The 23,429-nt window shown below is 32.1% G+C and overlaps 1 pseudogene; it reads right to left on the bottom strand.

Moving 5' to 3' along the window:
* Window positions 1-19,005, bottom strand: part of LOC120136996 — a 19,071-nt pseudogene extending 66 nt beyond the window's left edge.
* Between the last annotated feature and the right edge of the window lie 4,424 nt (window positions 19,006-23,429).

Below are 23,429 nucleotides of genomic sequence, written 5' to 3' on the forward strand. Positions count from 1 at the left end.
GGGATTCAATTTAAGGGGTCTAGCCGGGTTCATGGTTCTTCTTTTCCATATATTAATTTCTTTCCTGGGCTGCAAAGTCGGTTCGCCGCCGCCACCAACCGTGATTGGTGCTGAGAAAGGAATGATAACATCTTCCTGTTCAAAATCACTGTCTCTTCTCTCTTCATCATCATCAGAGTAATAGTCCCTACGACGATCAGCTTCCACAGGATTAGAGCAATCTGAGTCGTCCAATCAAAACTAGCAAAAGCATCACGCCCACTTGCAAACCACCTTATTTGCCCCAAAGAGGGCGCTGTATCAGCCAATTTCGGTGCATGCTCAGGTTTCTTTGCCGGTTTCGGCATGCTAAAAAACTGCCTAAACTTGGATGCATGCTTATTTACTTCCCCAGAAGAAGAAATTTTAGAGACAGGATTCGACGAGGCTTTAGTGTTAGGAGGCAAAACGTGCTTACCTTTCTGAATACTATTCTTGTGCTTGATCTGTCCCATGCATGAAACTTTGGGTGAAGTTGTTTCTTGAGCTTCAAAGGTTTCAGCCTTGGGTTTACTTCGAGTTTCGGCCGGAATCATTGAAATGATAGGACCGGAGAATCCTTTCCCTGCAAAGGCTTTATGCTTGGCTGGGCTAAACGGATGGTTTTGAAAGCTAACACTCACAGATGAAGCTGCCTTGGGCAACAACTTCAGGATCTTATTTCTCCATTGTTTGTAAAACACGGCTGAACGCTTTTCTTTTGGAACTTTTATATATGTGATGAATAAGATAAAACTCGAGGGTTGAAATGAATCTTTCTTCTTTTCTCTGACCAAATCAGATAAGGCAAAATGTTACGGTAAAAGTATGCATTTACATTACAGCATGCTCTGGTGACGCACACTTGCAGACAAAAAAAACCTTTATTCAAAGTTTCCATTAATTTATTAGCTCACCAATAAGCAAAATGATTTAAATAAGGGTAAAGTATAGTAATGATCACTGAACTTTTCTAAATCATTCATTTAGGTCCCCCAACTTTTAAAACTTGCAATACAGTTCTCTAACATTTAGTCCGTTTACAATATGGTCCCCGACGTAACCAACCATTTGACGTCGTTACACTGTTGTTAGTACGTTTGCAATATGGTCATTGAACTTTTTAGGTGCTTGCATTTAGGTCCCTCAAATTTTAAAACTTGCAACACAATCCTTAATTTCATTCTAAACCTCAAATTTCTTTTCAATCTCGAATTTTCTTTTTTGCTTATCTCTTCTCATTTCCAGCGTAACTTTTCAATCGGGGATGCATGGGAAATTCTAATCTAACTTTAAATTATGTGGAGGTGTTGACTTGAATAAGGGTCCATTGAGAGAAGACCCGACCAAGGGACTATCGAGACCATCAACGATTCAAGGTGTAATGTTAGATACAAGTCATCTCAGGTGAAGCATAGATGTTCGATGAAATGCTTGTGAGAAAAAAATGGGGTTAGAAATACAGAGTTGACAAATACTACTAAGATGAACTAAGTATAATTGTTGAAAGTCACCAACAAAGCTGGAATTATTTTGTATAAATGACATATAATAATTTATTCGTTTAATCCTTGTGGTTAAAGATTTTCAACAGATGATCAAATATAATGAAATCCCAAACAACGCATTCACCTCTCAGTTTTTTTCGCAACTCGAAAGGCATCATGAGGTCAAGTAGATGCTCCAAATATACTACCTTGTCATGATGCATTTCGAGTTGTGTGCATGCAGAATTGTCTTCTAAAGCTATAATTCAATACAATTCAACTGTAAAATTTCCAAAACATGTAAAAAATCCAATTCGTTCTGTAACACCCATCTCCCGTATACCCTTCCGTACACGAGATATGGATGTCACATCACTTTAAAATAATGTTTGTCATTTGTAAACCCGTAAAATTTTGTTTCAATTTGATTAGCCATAAAATAGGATTTTTGTTTTTTTTGGTTTTAAAAGCAACATACTCAAATCTTCACTTAATTACATTACAAAATGTTTACCATAGTTTAATTACATGCCAACTAAGTTCTTAAATTGAAATAAGATTGTCCTACCGTTACTGATAAGAGTCAACCTTAACTAATGATACCGCTGCTACTGCTGCACTCCTTACTCAATTTATCTCCTTTATTACCTACGCGTGGAAACAACACACATTAAGTGTTTACTTAGTGAGACATAATATTATAAAGTAACCTTTTTGTATATATCTAAGTATGTTCTTTTTATTTATTTTGTACTAACTTGTATATTCCTTAAGGATTCTATGATCCTCCTCATTTAAACTGTATTCCATTCACAATCATCTCAAGTATTTTAGTATGCCTAGCATACCTATCTTTCTCTATATTTTTCTTTAATCATTTATCTCTTTAGTCCTAAACCTTTATTTTCATTGATAGCATCCCAACATGCTTATAATACACCCTTGTACCATTTCCATTATGACATTTTTTCATACTTTTAGACACTATTATACATTTCATTTATGGCATCCTTTCATGCCTTTTATGTTCTGTTTGTGTTTTCCTTTATAACATCCATTCATACTAATTATGCATTGTTGTACATTATATATATATATATATATATATATATATATATATATATAAATCATCCCTTCATATCACTTATGCACCATTCATATCACAATACATTAAAATTTCTTTATTCTCTTACTCAATAGTGTTTAACCATTCCTCTAACTGGCATAATTGACACTTTTCTGCCAATTGCACAGTTAGCCCATTATTCTTTTACTCAACGGTACTCAACCTTTCATCTATCTGGCATAATTGACACATTTTTTCCAATTTCACAGTTAGGCAATTACATATTTTATTTGGAATAGTTTCTATTCTAATACTTACTTTTAATATCAATTAACTCCCTTTTAATTTATTATAAAGCTTATACATTCTCACCCTTAGTGCTCACATTGTAATTTACCAGCTACTTATTTCTGTTCATTTATTAAGATGCACATGTAGTGCTTGTATCGTTACTCCTCAACCATTCTATAATCTATGTGGTTGGTATACACATGACCAATATAAAGATCCATTTTTCTTATTATGAAATTCTTATATTTATACACACATATATTTCTTATACGAAAATTCATACACTTAATATATTGAAATTGTTGCCATGATTTTTTCTTTTCGTTTGTAACCTCCATTTATGTTTATAATACATCATTATGCATTTTAAACTCTAACATCTTTTCTGTTGATAATGCACCCATATGCATTTCAACTATAGTATACTTTTATGTTGATAATGTACCCATATACATCTCAACCATAGTATACTTTTCTGTTGATAATGTACCCATATACATTTCAACTCTAGCAAACTTTTCTGTTGATAATGCACCCATATGCATTTCAACTCTAGTATATTATTCTGTTGATAATACACCCATATGCATTTCAACTCTGACATCCTTTCATGCCAATAATGCACCTATATACATTATTTTGTTATGCCGATAATGTACCCATATACATATCAGCTAAGGCATCCTTTCATGCCACTAATGCACCCATATGCATTATTCTTTTATTCATTAGTTTTAGAGCATTTCATTCTCTAAAACTTATGAATAAAATTCTTTCCATACCTTAAATAAAACTTAGTAAATATTGTAAAACATACTTTACAATTTAAACATTTTAATTGTATTGATTTTATACAATGAATATGCTCACTTGACTTTCTTTGCTATGTATCCAAAACGTAAGGCTTATTGCTCCGGTATTTTGCCTTTACCCCTTGGTTTCGATCTATCCCACATTCATTACATACATGCATAATATCAATTGTTAGTGTATTTCCTAACAATTATAACTTAAACATCAATCAAAATACTTATTATTAACCTTTCTACAATAATATCAGCCCCAATTTAACATTTCTGGCCCTCTGGTATCGATACCCCTACTTATAGTATCGATACTACCCTATTAGGGTATCGATATCCCCTTCATGTATTGATACTAAAATTAGCTTCGATGTTTACTGGCATCGATACCCTTACCATAGGTATTGATACCACTTCATTAGGTACCGATACTGATTGAATCAGTATCGATACTTCTCAGACGATTTAGCCTAATTTTTGCCTATGATATCGGTACCACTTCAATAGGTACCGATACCGCTGTCCAGATTTTCTAGTTTTTAACCCGAAATTTACCCAACTTTGGCCAATTTTCCTTTCATTTTCCCTTAACAATACTATATAACACTTCTCTACTTAACCCTACTTCATTTCCTTCATTTAGACACTTAAAACATCCTATATGAATCAAATGCATTTGATTCTTAGAATCATACCAAAATTTCCAACTTGCTTTTAAACTCATTCTAGACTTCTAATCTTTCATTTACCTCATTGACAAGTCAATTTTATCAATAACCATCTATAAACCCTCATATTTCAACATATCATTATAAAACCCATTTTCTAAATTCTCTTTTATTTCCCTTATCTCATTGTTTTAATCCCATTTAAACCTTCATTAAGCTTCTATCATGCTTAAGGTTTCAATAACCAACCAAAATCTAAAGAATCAACTAACAATTTAAAAACTCACCTTTGCTATGGGGGAAGAGCCTTTCCACGGGGAAGAAGAGAAAAGAGGGAGATAGCTTATTTTTCTCTCTTTTCCCCTTTTTAAATCCCTAATAGGGATATATTTTAAATTCATTTCCCTCTTAAAATACAAAAATGCCCTCTTAATTTATCTATTGTCACAAATTAGCCTAAACACTATTCCAAATCATTTCCTCATCTTTTACCATTTAAATCAAATAAATCCTCACATTTTAAATCTTTTTAATAAAGTCACTTACATGATATTTGGGGTATTACACGTTCACGATGTATCAGTCCCATAATCAGCATGAACTTATTAAAAAGAATACGAGCTCACAGGTCGCTGAAAACCACAAGTTAGATCAATACAATTCCCAGTAAACTAGTACCAGCAATCTCTCAGATTGAGCCTGGCGATTTCACTATGTCGATACTCACGACCAATTCCCTTATTTAAAGAAAAACCAAACAAGAAGATAAAAAAAATTTAGCCTGTGATCATCTTTCACTTCTATTCTGATGGACTGAATATCTTTCATAAGGAGTACTAAAAGTTTTGATTAAGAAGAAAGAAAGAAAATTAGATGGTTTTGGTTCAAAACTAACACTGAATATCCAGATGATTTACATGCAGTTCCAGAAACATAAAATTTTAACAAAAAACACAATGCGAGCTAAAAATAGGAAAGTACGAAAGAGGAAAAGCTTACTTCCGGATAGCCCAAAAGAAAAATAAATACCTTCTTGCAACTGAGGGGTGAGGCTAAGAAATAAACACAATCGGTGTTGCATTCCAACAATTCTTCCTCCATTTTTTCTTTGTAAATAAAAAGCTGAAAGACAGAGCACTGCTTGGGTTTACAATTTTACATCGAAAAATTGAAGAACAAAAACCAAATAAGAGTGCATGTGAGCGAAAGAGACTGAGTGGTGAATGCGCTATTTGAGATTTCATTATATTTGATCATCTGTTGGAAAATCTTTAACCACAAGGATTAAACGAAGAAATTATTATATGTCATTATACAAAATAATTCCAGCTTTGTTGGTGACTTTCAACAATGATACTTAGTTCATCTTAGTATTATTTGTCAACTCTACATTTCTAACCCCATTTTTTTCTCCCAAGCATTTCATCGAACATCTATGCTTCACCTGAGATGACATGTATCTAACATTACACCTTGAATCGTTGATGGTCATGATAGTCCCTTTGTCGGGTCTTCTCTCAATGGACCCTTATTCAAGTCAACACCTCCACATAATTCAAAGTTAGATTAAAATTTCTCATACATCCCCGACTGAAAAGTTACGCTGAAAATGAGAAGAGAGAAGCTAAAAAAGAAATTCGAGATCGAAAAGGAATTTGGGGTTTAGAATAAAATTGAGGACTATGTTGCAAGTTTTAAAAGTTGGGGGACCTAAATGCAAGTGCCTAAAAAATCAGTGACCATATTGCAAATGTACTAACAAAAGTGTAACGACGTCAAACGGCCGGTTACGTCGGGGTCCATATTGCAAATTGACTAAATATTGAAAGACTGTATTGCAAGTTTTAAATAATTTACCCTTTAAATATTATATAAACATTTCATTTAGAAAAGTTAAATGACCATTATTATACTTTACCCTTTAAATAATTTGGCATGCCTTCTGCCTTTAGTTTTGTCGGTTTTTGACTTGTCAATAAATATTATATAAAAATTCACTATAATATAAACATGCCGTATTAAACATAATAATATGACTGAAAATTGTGCTACCGTGTTTCACACACTTATGATTTAGCATTTAAATTTTTCATGTATTTAATCATTTATATTACACATCATAAAAACATTTCCTTACTTTAGTGGATAATGATCTTATTACAGTAGTAAGTGTTCTTATCATAGGGTTAAGGTAATGAGGGAAGGGGCTAAGGTGATGATTAATTTTCCCGAGTAAATATAATTTGAAATTAACCCACAAAGTTGAAAGTTAAGCTGAAACTGTTCTAAATATGGAATTTTTCAGCTTTTCATCAAAGGTCAGAACCTATTATACATATTTACCATATTATATATATATTGACAAAGGTCGAAACCTATATTATACAGATTGCATGGAAAGGATTTTGAATTTTCACAGTCAACGACGTACTTAGTAATAAAATCATGTGTATTTTATGGCATTTAAGATATGTCAAAGGTTTTATGTAAGAACTACCATATCTTTAATTTATTGTGAATCACTTGGCCAATTGATAACCTTCGTTTTGCTATCAAAATAATTTCGGCTTCTTAATAGATAGAAAGGAAAAGTAGTATAGAGAAGCAAGGTCGATACACAGGGACTGTGGTGTTTCTATTTAGTAAAACTCTTTCTTGATTTTAGAAGAAGATAAAATTCCAGATAAAATTGAAAAGATAGAATAAAGTAAAATAAAAAAGGGAAAATAATAAAATAATAAATAATGATTTAAAAATATTAATAAAGATAAAAGGGGGTTTTAAATTATTTAGAGAAGTATAATGAAATAAAAATTAAATAAACAAATAAATAAAATAAATAAATTGAGATAAAGAAAACTTATGGTAAAAACAGTCTCAGACTTTAGCTTTGTCTCAAATTCCTCGGATCATTGAAACAGATCTTTACTCCAAGATTCACGTCGGCTTACAAGGACAATTCTTTGCTGCCGACTTGGATTATGTTGTTTCAACAATAACTGATTCCGATCTCGGTTTCCTCTTAGCAAACAATTTTGCTAAGTGTGTTCTCGGGAAGTCGAATGTGCTTCAATAAGTAAATCCTTCTTCCAACGTTAACCATAACAACATCTAGACCAACGTCAACTTTTGGTTTTGAAAATCATTTTGATTTGAAAAGTAACTTCAGAAAACAGAGAGAAAAATCTGAAGCGATTTAAATGCCTTACAATTCTCACGTTTGGAATTGAGCATTCGCTTTAGCCTTCGACTTAAAAGAAAATTAGCTAAGCATGACCAAAGTCATACTTAGCATATTTGAAAACAAAATTTTAAAGGGAAATAAAGGAAGTATGCGAAAAATAGAGAGAAAGCTAGAGAGAGAAAGAATATTTTATTCTCAAATGAGAGATATGTTTCTATGCTTACCCTGAGAGGGTATTTATAGCCTTTAAATTCCTAAAAACAAGCTAAAGATAATTCCTAAAATAACATCTTAAATCCTAATTAAAATACTTAAAACTATTTAAACTAAAATACATAAAACAAAGATAAAATAAAATAATATTTAAAATAATATCCTAAATTCTAATTGAAATACTAACATCTATTTAAACTAAAATACAAAGATAAAATATAATGTTTAAAATATTATCCTAAACTTGAGTTTTCAAATCCGGTTTCCATAAACGTGCGGCCAATCCATTCGTAATTATAGAAAAACTGATTGGATCTTTTAGAAGGTGCTGACATCATCGCCTCGTCGGATGTTTCATTCCCGAATTCATGCCCACTAATCTAGCTTCGATTCCGAAAATAAAAAACTGCATAATTCTTTCCTTTCAGTGCAATTTCCAGAATCTGACGTCCTGCACAGAAAATGAATAAAAACGAACAAATAAGCCACAAAAACCAACGATTAATGAGTAATTTAAAAGCAAAATATTAACTAAATTAAACGCTTATCAAATTCCACCTCACTTATTCAATGTTTGTCCTCAAGCATTCATTAATTAATATATCAAAATCATAAGTTATCATCTTCAATTTCAATTTATTCCTCAAACTTCCAATTGAACTAAGTCCATGACAATTGTCAAATTCAAGTTAAAATCAAGCAAATATACAACTAAGAAAATTTAAAGTAAGTAATATATCACAATTAATTACCAATTTCAATGAATCATGACTCAATACCTCACAAAGTTTCACACATATCCGCTCAAAGTGTTTGGGGCAAATGAAATCGCTCAAACCGAAACTAACCAAAATATTACCATAGGCTTGGAATCCGATCAAGTCTTCACTATGAAAAATGAACAAAATGCAATAATCAAGGGGTCTTAAACAAGGTGTAACAGGGCTTAGGTTAGGGTAGGGAAAAGGCCAAAAATAAAGGTTTAAAGTACCAAAACAATATATCAAAATAATTAAGAACAATCCACGAATTGACATAAAGCACAATAAAAAACAAAACAAGGGAAAAGAATAGATGAAAGACAATTGAAACGATAGATTTTTCCTTCCCCTTTTTTATTTTTTTATTTTTTGAACAAATGGTCTGTTTTTTTTCTTTTGCTGTTTGAAACAGTGAACAACTTGTTTTTTCCAAATTTTTTCAAAACTGTGATTTTTTTCGTGGAACAAGAGTGATACAAGATCTCAAGTCTCGGTAAGGGTGTGAAAAGAGAGGAAAAATAAAAACAAAGGCTTCGGGTTTAATTATAATGTGTAAAACAAAGAAAAGGAAATATGCTCAAATGTGGTTCACTAGTGGATATACAACGGGTAGGCTTTTTGGGAAAAATTGGTTTATCTTAGGTGCCCCTATCACATTAAAATGTTACGTTCAACATGTAGTCTCGATATGCATTGTGATTATAGAATATCCTAATTAGTCTGGCACACTCAAATCAAACAATGAGAAAAAAAGAAAATGTATGCTCGTTAGGCTCAAATCTTACAAGAAAAGTTTATATGCACTGAGTCAAGTTCATCTTTATCGACAGAAGCATGAAATATCAATACTCAACAAAAATTTACCAGCTATACCAATCACCAATCATGCAAATTAAATTCGATCAAAACATGATCACAATCCAAAAGGAAGCAAGAGTATAAAGCAAAGTTTAAGACTAGCCAACGATATAAATATATCAACATCAGAATAACTCAATTTCAAACGATTAAACAAGTCAAGGAAAAATTTGACACATGTTTATCCTTCCCCCCTCACTTAATCCGTTTTGTCCCAAAACGTATATCAAATTGAAAAACAAAGAGACGAAAAAGGAATACTCCCCAATCCAGTGGCGACAGCGGCCACGTCTACGTCGAGACAAGCATGGGCGAAGGTAAGAAATAACCTCGGCAAGGTTGGCTTCAATGGTGTCAAGGCGACCAGTCATGCCTTGCATCTCGGCTCACATATCTGGTTGGGAACTAGCTGCCGGAGGTGGTTCAGTCCGCCTCATATACACTCGCCCATTACGTGGTGTAATGGTGCCGGGAGGTACAATGTGGGGGCAGCGAGAGTGTATGCAAGAAGTCCCATTGAATCCAAACATTTAGCATCAAGTGGATCCATAGAAAAAGCATGAGTGAAATTTGCAGTATCAAAAGTCAATGGAAACAAACGAGATGCTAAATGTGTAATATAAGGTCCAAGAATCAAGGGTCGATTGGTTCGTACAACTCGTGCGAAAGCTCGAGCGAACCAATATCCTAAGTTTACCTTCATGTTGGTTTGCATACACCATAAGAAAAATAATTCAACCTTACTCAAACAGGATGTAGTATCATTACGACCGAAATAGTTGTAAGAAAGGAACCGCTGTATGTAGCGGAGAGCTGGGTTGCGAATATGCCACGCTTTGGTAATGCGTGCATCGAATTGAATACCTGCTAATCCTGTGAGTGCCTCATAAGCCATATCAGTGTCAAAATCCTGTGGAATCTCATGCAAAGATTTTAGATAATCATGGTTTGTGACATCGATCATGAACCCCATAGAAAAATTGAAATTATTCAACGAAATCCTAAAATATTATCCTAGTAGCCGAAAACTAATAACGTCAGGTGTATTCATAGATATAGCACGACGCTGCTGAAAAAAAAGTGGTACAAAACTTAAAAACCAATTTATAGCAAGTATCACATCTAATATTCGAATAAGGAGTCCAACCAATAGCATCGAAATAACGCATCACAGCATCACGTAAGTGTAAAGTGTTAAGTGTTGTAATGTAATGTACTTACACAATTAAAACCTACTTGTAACACCCAACCCATACCCGACCCGGATATGAGTCCAAGGTGTCACATTGACTATTCAAAACATTTACTTTTACAAAAGAATTAAAATTCTATCTTTTATCAAATCAAAGTATATAAGTTATAAAATTTAAATCAAAGGTTACAAACTTATCAGAGCATATACAATTAAACTTTATTTACATGCCAACTATATTTCTTATAACATAATACATACTATTCAACTACATTTATGATATGATATTCGGTAAGGAGAAACTGACATGTCTTGCTCCACTTAGCTTCCTTCTTGCTTTCCAGAACCTACGTGTGAAACACTCACACGCTAAGTCTATGACTTAGTGAGGCATTAATATAAATAATATCTCATTACTAATTCTTAATATGCACACTTCATGTAATTATGTTCAACTATAAAACACATTATGCATCAAAACATAAGTACACATATATATACATATCATTAATAACATTATTTCATTATTATTTCTTAGTCATATGCTCTTGTATCTAGCATTATTAACCAATCATACACACATAATCATCACATATATCAATCCATAATGAACAAACATATCATCATACAATTTCTATACTTCACTTCATATTACAAAAGCATATATAGAACATATAGAGTATTTATTGTTATTTCTGTCTTAGCCCATGTACACATGTGAGAACTACATATATGTGAGTCTATAGAGGTTGTGCACATATGCTTTCACCACAGCTCGTATAAACTCTCACTAGGGGCACATAGACTTTGTCCTGAAGGACCGTATAGAAATGTCCCGAATGACCACTTATAATACCTATGTCCTGAAGGACCACTCCTTAAAAACCCTATACATATTCCAATGGACCAAATAATTGTACCGAAGTAACTCATATATATTCCAAAGGATTACATATATGTCCCGAAGGACCACGTAGAACCCTCGACTCTTGGCATGCCAACTATACCCCTAGCTCTCATGACACATAACATGGGCATTATTGTTTATGTCATTTCACAGATTCATATAGTCATATGATTTACTTGCACGTATAACATTTTCATATGATTCACATATCACATATACATGTATTTTTTTTTATATAATCACATAGTCATATAATATTTCATATGATCTCACAGGTCACATCACATAGATACGTATTCAAGTACTCATAGTCGCATATCTTATCTCTTGTTCCCATATGTTTATATTTATCATATAACACATCGATTCTTATTGTATATTTTATATTATATTCTTATATAACTAATTCATAATATAGTTTATATCAATATCACTTAACTTATTTTACTCTTTTACTTATTCATATAATTTTATTATATCAATTTCTATAATTTATTACTCTATTATGTACTCCTTTTCATATATTTTATACATCAATGAAATATAGTTTACCTTCCTAGTTTCACATAATCACTATATCATATTTATTATATTCCATTAGTTCATTTTTACATAATTTGCCACATAAACATATATTCTCATAACTTATTATTACATAGTTCATATAACATCCTCATATGGTTTCCGTATCTTCGTACTATACTTTATATCATATAAGAATCTAACCAATTTTAGATAATAGTTCCACTTAACATAAAATCCTTCTTATATTACTTATCTAACATATTCAAATACTCATTTATGTCAATATCTCCTAACTTATATCATATTCTCATATTATCATATAGGTCAACCCTGCTTAGTTTATCTCACTTTCCATTTATTCACTTGAATCTAATTCATATAATTTATACGTTATCATCATATAATTACTTATACCCTTAGCACACAAAATAACATATAACACCTATGACTATATTCATCTATTCATGCATACATAATAATCATATCTTACATATTAACATTCATAGATTCATGCAATCAAATATTGGAAATAGACTCATCACGAGTCTTATTTCCATACACATCATATACCAATTAATACACACTCACATGGCCTCACTAATCAATATTGATCTCTTATATTTTTCTCGATGACTATTACTTGTCGATTTGTCTGAACTTTTTTCTCGATCAATATCTACACAATCATACATATTACATACATATCAGTATTCCAATTATCATAATCTAATCCTTAATTTTTTAGACCAAAAGAAAGAATTAATTCCGTTTTCTACTTGGAGTAGTATCGGTACCCCCATATAGGGTATCGATACTTCCCTAAGTGTGGTATCGGTACCCTGCCTAGGTATCGATACCTATACTACATTCTGTAATTCTCGTTTCAAAGATGGTATCGATACTATCTTTATGGTATCGGTACTCTTGGTATCGATATTATTCTACATGTATCGATACTCATGAATGTCTTCCCTATTTTACTCTTGAAGTATCGGTACTTGATTAAGAAGTACCGATACCCATAACATAAATCATTTTCTTACCTGAAAATTCACCCAAACTTACTTAATTCTTCTTATATAACCTCCTTTTAGCCCTTTAAACTTAACTACACTTATTCTAGCCAACTTATATCACTTTAACTCATCTTAATATCCAATATTCTATCTTAAATTTGGAAACCAAGAATCTTACCAATTTATCAACATGTTCTAAATTCATTTCTAACACTTTGAATTTCTTATTTTGACCAATGACAAGTCAAATTTAACTTCTAACTTCAATTACTAACTCTTTTCCAAGATTTCACTTATAATCATCTCATCCTTAATCCTTTTTAACTTAATTATCTTAGAGTTTTAAGTTACCTTAAGCTTTACTTAAGCTTTCTTATCATCTGACGAATTAAACCTAACTTAAAAATGAAAGGAAACAATCTCTTGAGATCATCTTACCTTACCAATGGAGCCACGAGAAGAGAGGAAGAAGGAAGCAAAAAATCTCCAGAGTTTTCTTACTTTCTTCCCATCTCCACGTGTCTACTTCTTATATAAAGGGAAGATAAAATCTTTCCTTTGAAAAGACAATTTTACCCTTTCTATGTTCCAACTTTGTTAATCAATCCAACATCATAATTCTCCCATTAAGTCCCTAAACTTTTAACTTATTTCAAAATTGAGCACAAAGTTTTCAGAATTTATACTTTAGTCACTAGCCCTAATTTGGGATGTTACAAATCTCCCCTCCTTTTAAGAAAATATGTCCTCAAATTTTCATTACACACAACGATAAGAACATATCTTCTAATGTTCTCATGTTGCCCCCTTTACTTAATCTTTCTTGTTATTATTAACAAACTTGGTTTTCATTATTTAAATTCTTCAACTACCTTTACTTGACCAGTAAACACACCTTAAACTTTTATCATTTACGATTAAGACATATACTTTGCAGAATCTACAATCTTTCATATCACCCAACATATCTTTCTTACTTCTAATCAAACTTATAATATGCACTTCAATATAACCCTTGCCATACTTAATCCTTTAAACTCCATCTTTAATTTTCTATCTAATTATTCTTCCAGAAATCAAAATCTCCTTGTAACATGAGTCATATATATTCTTTCATACTTATATACTCTTTTATACTCATCTCTGATTATCGATCTTTATCACATCTTCATAACTTTAATATTTAACTTTACTTATACAAAACCTCATTATTTATCATCTCTTGTACTTGTATTTCTTTCACCTAATTCATCAAGTATCAAATCCAAATAATCACTTAATCCATTAAAACACTTATTCTAGTTCCTTAAAGCTCCCCTTCAAACATATAAACCCTCATCTCTTTGACTACATCATATCTACATGATTATGATACATAACTATATCCAAATCCATGCCATACTTGGTTAACTTAACATCCTCTTCTATTCCTTTAACTCTAATACACTTACCATTACATAGCCTTGTTAGTCAACCATAACTTTTTAAGTAGAGTACAAACCTTTATCGAGCCGATCATATACATCCTTATCAATCAAAAATTTTCCTCAACGGCATCTTACTCAACTCATCAAACCCACACTCTTACTCATACATAATAATATTTCTTCGTTTCAATCTCGTACACTCTGGCTTCATTCATCTTATAAACTTGTCACTGATGTACACATTATTAAGCTTTTCCAAAATCAATAACCACATTACTAATTCTTCTATTATTCTCATAATAACATATGTTCACTATACTTTAACTTGGCCACATAGTAGATAAACTACTTCATCTAAATTCTGCACTTCGGAATAGTATAAATCCCTTAACGCTATTCTAACAAGTTTTCAATTTTCTGAAAACAACTTTTAATCTTACAAGGCACTTCCTGAGGTGTTCGTTCTTCATCTTGCCTGGCCAGGGCAGGTGAATTGCTACCACCATCAGGTTTATCACTTATCAATTCACTTCGACAAATCTTATAATCAAATTTCTACTACATCGTGCTAATCTTATTCAATTAGCAAGACAACATCATCCTTACACTATCAGATCAGAAATTTTTTCACTTTGTGTTGGCATGTACATATTTCAAAACTTATTTAACTTTGGTTTAAGCCTAGAATCGGCTAAACCTTAGCTCTGATACTATTAAATGTAACACCCCAACCCATACCCGACCCGGATATGAGTTCGATGTGTCACATTGACTATTCAAAACATTTACTTTTACAAAAGAATTAAAATTCTATCTTTTATCAAATCAAAGTATATAAGTTATAAAATTTAAATCAAAGGTTACAAACGTATCAGAGTATATACAATTTAAAACTTTATTTACATGCAAACTATATTTCTTATAACATAATACATACTATTCAACTACATTTCTGATCTGATCTTCGGTAAGGAGAAACTGATATGTCTTGCTCCACTTAGCTTCATTCTTGCTTTCCAGAACCTACGTGTGAAACACTCACATGCTAAGTCTATGACTTAGTAAGGCATGAATACAAATAACATCTCATTACTAATTCTTAATATACACACTTTATCTAATTATGTCTAACTATAAAACACACTATGCATCAAAACATAAGTACATATATATATATATATATATATCATTAATAGCATTATTTCATTATTATTTCTTAGTCATATGCTCTTGTATCTAGCATTCTTAAACAATCATATACACATCATCATATTATATATATTAATCCACAATGAACAAACATATAATCATACAATTTTATACTTCACTTCATATTACAAAAGCATATACAGAACATATAGGGTATTTATTGTTATTTCTGTCTTAGCCCATGTACACATGTGAGAACTACAGATATGTGAGTCTATAGAGGTTGTACATATGCTGTCACCACAGCTCGTATAAAATCCCACTAGGGGCAAATAGACTTTGTCCCAAAGGACCGCGTAGAAATATCTCGAAGGACCACTTATAACACATATGTCCTGAAGGACCACTTCTTAAGAACCATATACATATTCCAATGGACCAAATAAGTGTACCGAAATACCGCATATATGTTCCAAAGGATTACATATATGTCCCGAAGGACCACGTAGAACCCTCGACTCTTGGCATGCCAACTATACCCCTAGCTCTCATGACACATAACATGGGCATTATCATTTATTTCATTTCATAGATTCCTATAGTCATATGATTCACTTGCACATAGAACATTTTCATATGATTCACATTCATATATCACATATACATGTATTCTTTTTCATATAATCATATAGTCATATAATATTTCATATGATCTCATAGGTCACATCACATAGATACATATTCAAGCACTCATAGTCACATATCTTATCTCTTGTTCCCATATGTTCATATTTATCATATAACACATCGATTCTTATTGCATATTTTATATCATATTCGTATATCACTAATTCATAATATAGTTTATATCAACATCACTTAACTTATTTTACTCTTTCACTTATTTATATAATTTTATTATAACAATTTATATAATTTATTACTCCATAATGTACTCCTTTTCATATAGTTTATACATCAATGCCATATAGTTTACTTTCCTAGTTTCACATAATCACTATATCATATTTATTATATTCCATTAGTTCATTTTTACATAATTTGCCACATAAACATATATTCTCATAACTTACATTGCATAGTTCCTATAACATCCTCATATGGTTTCCGATATCTTCGTACTATACTTAATATCATATAAGAATCTTACCAATTTTAGATTATAGTTCCACTTAACATAAATTCCTTCCTATATTACTTATCTAACATATTCAAATACTCATTTATGTCAGTATCTCCTAATTTATATCATATTCTCATATTATCATATAAGTCAACCCTGCTTAGTTTATCTCACTTTCCATTTATTCACTTGAATCTAATTCATATAATTTATATGTTATCATCATGTAATTACTTATACCCTTAGCACACAAAATAACATATAACACATATGACTCTATTCATCTATTCATGCATACATAATAATCATATCTTACATATTAACATTCATAGATTTATACAATCAAATATTGGAAATAGATTCATCACGAGTCTTATTTCCATACACATCATATACCAATTAATACGTACTCACCTGGCCTCACTAGTCAATACTGATCTCTTATCTTTTTCTCGATGACTATTACTTGTCGACTTGTACAGACTTTGCCCTCGATCGATATCTACACAATCATACATATTACATATATCATCATTATAATTATCATAATCTTATCCTTAATTTCTTAACAAAAAAAATACTTAATTCCATTTTCTACTTGGAGTAGTATCGATACCCCCATATAGGGTATCGATACTTCCCTAACTATATATTGGTACCCTGCCTAGCTATCGATACCCATATTGCATTATGTGATTCTAGTTTCAAAGATGGTATCGATACCGTACTTATGGTATCGGTACCTTTGGTATCGATATTGTTCTTCAGGTATCGATACCTCATAAATGTCTTCCCTATTTTACTCTTGAAGTATCGGTACCTGATGAAGCAATACGGATACCCATAGCCCAGAAATCACTTTTCTTACTCGAAAATTCACCCAAACTTACTTAATTCTTCTTATATAACCTCCTTTTAGCCCTTTAAACTTAACTACACTTATTCTAGCCAACTTATATCACTTTAACTCATCTAATATCCAATATTATATCTTAAATTTGGAAACCAATAATCTTACCAATTTATCAACATGTTCTAAATTCGTTTCTAACACTTTGAATTTTTTATTTTAACTGATAACATGTCTAATTTAACTTCCAACTTTAATTACTAACTATTTTTCCAAGATTTCACTTATAACCATCTTATCTTTAATCATTTCTAACTTAATTATCTTAGAGTTTTAAGTTACCTTAAGCTTTACTTAAGCTTTCTGATCATCTCAAGAATTAAACCCAACTTAAAAATGAAAGGAAACATTCTCTTGAGATCATCTTACCTTACCAATGGAGCCAAGAGAATAGAGAAAGAAGAAAGCAAAAAATCTACAGAGTTTTCTTACTTTTGTCCCATCTCCACGTGTCTACTTCTTATATAAAGGGAAGATAAAATATTTTCTTAGGACCATTTTACCCTCTCTACTTTTCAAATTTGTTAAACAATCTAACATCATAATTCTCCTATTAAGTCCCTAAACTTTTAACTTGTTTCAAAATTGAGCACAAAGTTTTTGAAATTTACACTTTAGTCACCAACCCTGATTTGGGATATTACACCTATGGTGACGAATTTTATCCAAACTCATTGCATCATCACCATCAAAATCGAGATATCCTTGCAACAACTCCTCGAGTGGCACCGAATATATTCGGCCCCGTCGATTTATTTCATTGAAATGATCGAATTTCTCGTACGGTGGTTCTTCAGTTTCATCCAAGCCTGCTTCAAAGGACGTAGGTTGCGGCTGTCCGGATGAGTGACATGGTGGTGAAGGTACGGTTCGTATGAGGATGCGGAACTCGGTTGTGGTGGTACACCACTCGGAAAAGTAATCTGTTCCTAAAATATTTAGAATAACCAAAAATAGGGTGCCACATTAGTAATGGTTAAATATCGACAGGTTCAGAATTTACCTCAGGTTGTTCGAGTATAGTAAACGGTTGAGACTCCATGTTCGACATTGAACATATCCCCGAACCTGACGACATAGAGTAAACGTTGGGCTCATTGGTGATGAAGGATTGGGCAGTCGTGTAGTACTCAGTTCGGTAGCGTAACGGTGGAATGAGGAACGACCAAACGATAACGGGAAGGCAGTAATTTCGGGTGCACGTGTTACCGTCCTTGGCAGTGATCTTTGTGGTCTTCGTGCACCTTGTTGATGAGGTGGTGGCGTGGGTAGAAGGTCGGAGTCACTTGGAACATCGATGATAACCGGTGCGGCATGGCGGCGATGTCCTCCAATGTTGAGCGGTAGTGGAGCTCCTTGGTTTTCTTGGTTACGTGTTCTTACCATGGTGAAAATGAGTGGAGTAATCAGCTTGTGGAGGAGGTGACGAGTGTTGAAACCGGAGGTGAGACGTTGAACGAAGGTCTCGGGTTTATGTATGGTGGTCGATCGAAGGAAGCAAAGAAAGGAGGTAGAGAGGCATTAAATGCAAGAAGAAGGAATATGTGGGTTGTTTGGGGAAATATCACGTGCGGAATAAAAGAAAGGAATATAATTTTAGTTTAGGTCAAACTAAAAAGGTGGAAAGAGAAAGTGTTGAGATTGGTTTAGAATAATAAAGGTTGGGATGGTTATATATAAGGTGGGGCCCATAATGAATAAATTTAAAACAAAAGTGGTTTCAAACTTGTAATTTTCGCCAGATGAGGGTACAAAATATTTTTGGGTATGCTAACGTGCGCCTCTTGGGGTTGGATTTTTTCCTAACGTGGGCCTCTTCCTACTTCCAGACGTGAACATTATTCTTTTCTTCAAATATTAGATTGGAATTTGAATTTGTTCAGAGAAAAAAATAGAAAGAAAATAAAGTTTGTTAAAAATAAAATGAAAATAAAATAAAATAAAATAAAAATAAAATAAATAAAATAAAACAAAATGAGTTGCCTCCTATCAAGCACTTTTGTTTAACGTCGTTAGCTCGACTACATGGATTTTCATAGTGTGGGTTCCTCTAAATTGATTTCTTCGATTAGACCAACTGGAGCATTTTCATAATACGGCTTCAATCTTTGACCATTAACTTTAAATCAAACTCCTGAGTTATCTTCAATTTCAACAGCACCGTGAGGAAATACTTGAGTAACTGTAAACGGTCCGAGCCATTTTGATTTGAGTTTTCCTGTAAAAAGTTTAAATTTGGAGTTAAATAATAAAACATTTTGACCGGCAGAAAAAGTTTTAAAAGAAATTCTACTATTGTGAAATTCTTTTGTTTTTTCTTTAAATATTCGAGCACTGTCATAGGCATTTCTTCAGATTTCTTCAAGTTCTTGAATGTGTAATTTCCTAGCTTCACCGATTGCATCCATGTCCATGATACATTATTTAATGACCCAATAAGTCCGATATTCTATTTCAACTCGTAAATGGCATGGTTTCCCGAAAACAAGTCGGTATGTTGACATCCCTATGGGACCTTTATAAGCGGTTCGATATGCCCAAAGTGCATCAGTTAATTTTAAAAACCAATCCTTTCGGTCTGGTTTAACAATTTTCTCAAGAATTGTTTTAATTTTTGGATTCGATACTTCGGTCTATCCATTTGTTTATGGATGGTAAGCGGTCCAATTCTTTGAGTTACTCCAAATTTCTTCATTAACGATTCGATCACTCGGTTTATTAAATGTGTTCGTCCGTTGCTTATTATAGCCCTTGGTGTGCCAAACCAGGAAAAATAGTATTTTTCAAAAAATTAACTGTAGTTTTAGTATTATTATTCCGAGTGGCCTTAGCTTTCACCCATTTAGAAACATAATCTACAACTAAAATAATATAAGTATTTCCAAATGATGAAGTAAAAGAACCCATATAATCGATTCCCTAAACATCAAAGATCTCACAAACTTGCATAGAATTAAATGGCATTTCATTCCTACGGCTTAAATTACCTGTACGTTTACATCTTTAACAAGTTTTACAAAATAAATAAGAGTCTCAAAAGATATTAGGCCAAAAGAAATCGCATTCAAGAATTTTATGGGTTGTACGTTTTAGCCCAAAATGACCACCGCAAGAGTAAGAATGACAAAATTGTAAAAATGAATTTACCTCAGTTTCGGCAATACATCACTAAATTACCTGATCTGAGAAGTGCTTTCATAAATAAGGATTGTGTAATATCCTAAAATCAGGGTTAGTGACTAAAATAGAATTTTTTAAACTTTGAAGTATGGTTTTAAAAGATTATAAATACAGGGATTTATTTGTAAATATTTTTTAGGGATAGTTGGTAATTATTAAATGAAGTAAAGGGTAAAATGGTAATTTGATAAGGAATATTTTTATTTTCCCTTATAAGATAAGGAAATCACGTGGGAAGAGGGAAAATGAAGTTCCAGAGTTTTCTTCATCTTTCTTCTTTCTCTCCATCGTTAACCAAGGTTGCAAAGGTAAGTCCTCTTGTTAGATAATTTCTTGTTGAATTCAAGGTTTGTTTATGATCATTAGATGATAATTAAGCTTAAAGAAAGCTTAAATTATCTTAAAAGCAAATGATGGTGGAGTTAGGAGAGATTAAAGATTAAGAGTTTAAATGAATCTTGGAATAGAGTTCATTACTCAAATTGGAAGATAAATTTAACTTTTCAACAACTTAATTAAGAGATATGAAGTGATAGAATTGAATTAAGAACATATTGAAAAATTGGTATGATTATTGATTTCCATATGGATAAAGGAATTTTGAGATTTAAAGGGTGATAAAGGAGTAGAAATAAGTTTAAGTATGTATATGAGAGTTAAGAATATGGTAGAGGATGTAATATGAAGTGTTTAAGTAGAATTGGAGTGATTTTTGGGCTTAAAAATGAATTATGGGCTATGTGCATCGATGCACATTCAATGTGTACCGATGCATCAAGGGTATTTCCAGAAATTGTTCAGTTTGTATCGATGCATAGGAAGTGCATCGATGCACCCATTAAAAATGAAAACATCGAAGGTGATTGGTGTATCGATGCATGGGTAGTGCATCGATGCACATGTTAAAGAATGCATCGATGCACTGTAGAATGTATCGATGCACTTCAAGGGAAAATAGAATTATACCTTTCTTTTGGTCTAAGAAATGATAGATTAGTATATATATATCAATTGGATATTGATATGTATCAATGTATGATTATATAGATATCGAGCACGAACAAGTTCTGGAATGATTATCAAGTTAAGATTCGATCGCAAGAGAGGAAATTATAAAAGTGGATTGGAACTTAGTGAGGCCAAGGTGAATGCATATTCGATAGTATATGATGGTTGATGGAAATGAGACTTGCGACAAGTCTATTTCCTATAGAAAAATTCATGAATTCATTAATATGAGCATATGCTTGATATGTTACATATGTGTTAATGATATATGTGAATATATGTTTATATGATACATGTTCAGCGTCCATGGTATATGTACACATGATAATATGATATAAGTTAAATTATGTAATATGATACATAACTATAAGATAAGTGAATGAATGTATAGATGATAGAGATTATGTATAAGATATATGAGAAGAGGTAGATGTGAGTAGGTGGAAAAGAATGTAAACATATATTAAGTCATGTTATATGTGATAAATGAATGATATGAAAAGTGACATGAACTACGTGAAAAGAAGCTATATGAATATATGTAATTGTGAAAGAAGTTATGAGCTTATATGAACATGTGAGATGAATGTGTATATGTGATACAAGTTATGCAACATAAGCTACGTGATATGTGACAGTAAACTATAAGTTTATATGAATATGTGAAATGATATGATGCTAATGCCCATGTTATGTGACATGAGAGCTAGAGGTATAGTTAGCATGCCAAGAGTCGAGGGTCTACGCGGTCCTTCGGGACAAATTTCATAGCCCCTAGTGGGACCCCATATGAGCTGTGGTGATAGCATAGTTCACAACCTCAATAGACTCACATATCTACAGTTCTCACATGTGTACATGGGCTAATAAAGAAATGATTACAAATATATTACATGTGACTTGTATGCTTTTGTGCTATGAATGGTATGATTTATATGATTATATATGGATTGTATGATTAAATGAGTCAAATGTTGGTTAAAATGCTAGTATAAAGGATATGTATTAAGTGATATAAAAGATAATAATATTGATAATGAAATAAGGCTAATGATGGAAATGATGAGTGATGAGTATATGTTTGTGTATATGTTCTTATATGTAATGACATATTGCATATGTGTTATAGGGATTTGTTACATGAATAAGGGTATGAGTGATAGTAGTAATTGTTCATGCATGATTACAAGCTATAGTTTATATTTTATGTTTATTTGCCTCACTAAGTCATAGACTTAGCGTGTGATTGTTTCACACATAGGTTACAGAAGTGAGAAAAGTAAAGAGCAAAGTGGAGCAAGACATGTCAGTTACTTCTTACGGAAGATCAGATCAGAAAAGATGTTTTGAATTAGATGTATATTGTACATTGAAAATAATTGGCATGTAATTAATGTTTTGAATTGTATATGCTCTGATCGGTTTTACAAAAACATTTAACCTCTGAATAGTTCTGGAAATCTTTTGAATAAGTTACATGTATAAAAATTTTAAATTACTCATTATTTTATACAAGTAAATGTTTTGAAAAGTCAATGTGACACCTCGGACTCGGATCCGGGTTGGGTACGGGTTGGGGGTATTACATTTAATGGTATCAGAGCTAAATTATAGCTGATTCT

The sequence above is a fragment of the Hibiscus syriacus genome, unplaced genomic scaffold (genome assembly GCF_006381635.1).
Source record: "Hibiscus syriacus cultivar Baekdansim isolate YM2019G1 unplaced genomic scaffold, ASM638163v2 tig00110646_pilon, whole genome shotgun sequence".
In the NCBI taxonomy this organism is placed as follows: Eukaryota; Viridiplantae; Streptophyta; class Magnoliopsida; order Malvales; family Malvaceae; genus Hibiscus; species Hibiscus syriacus.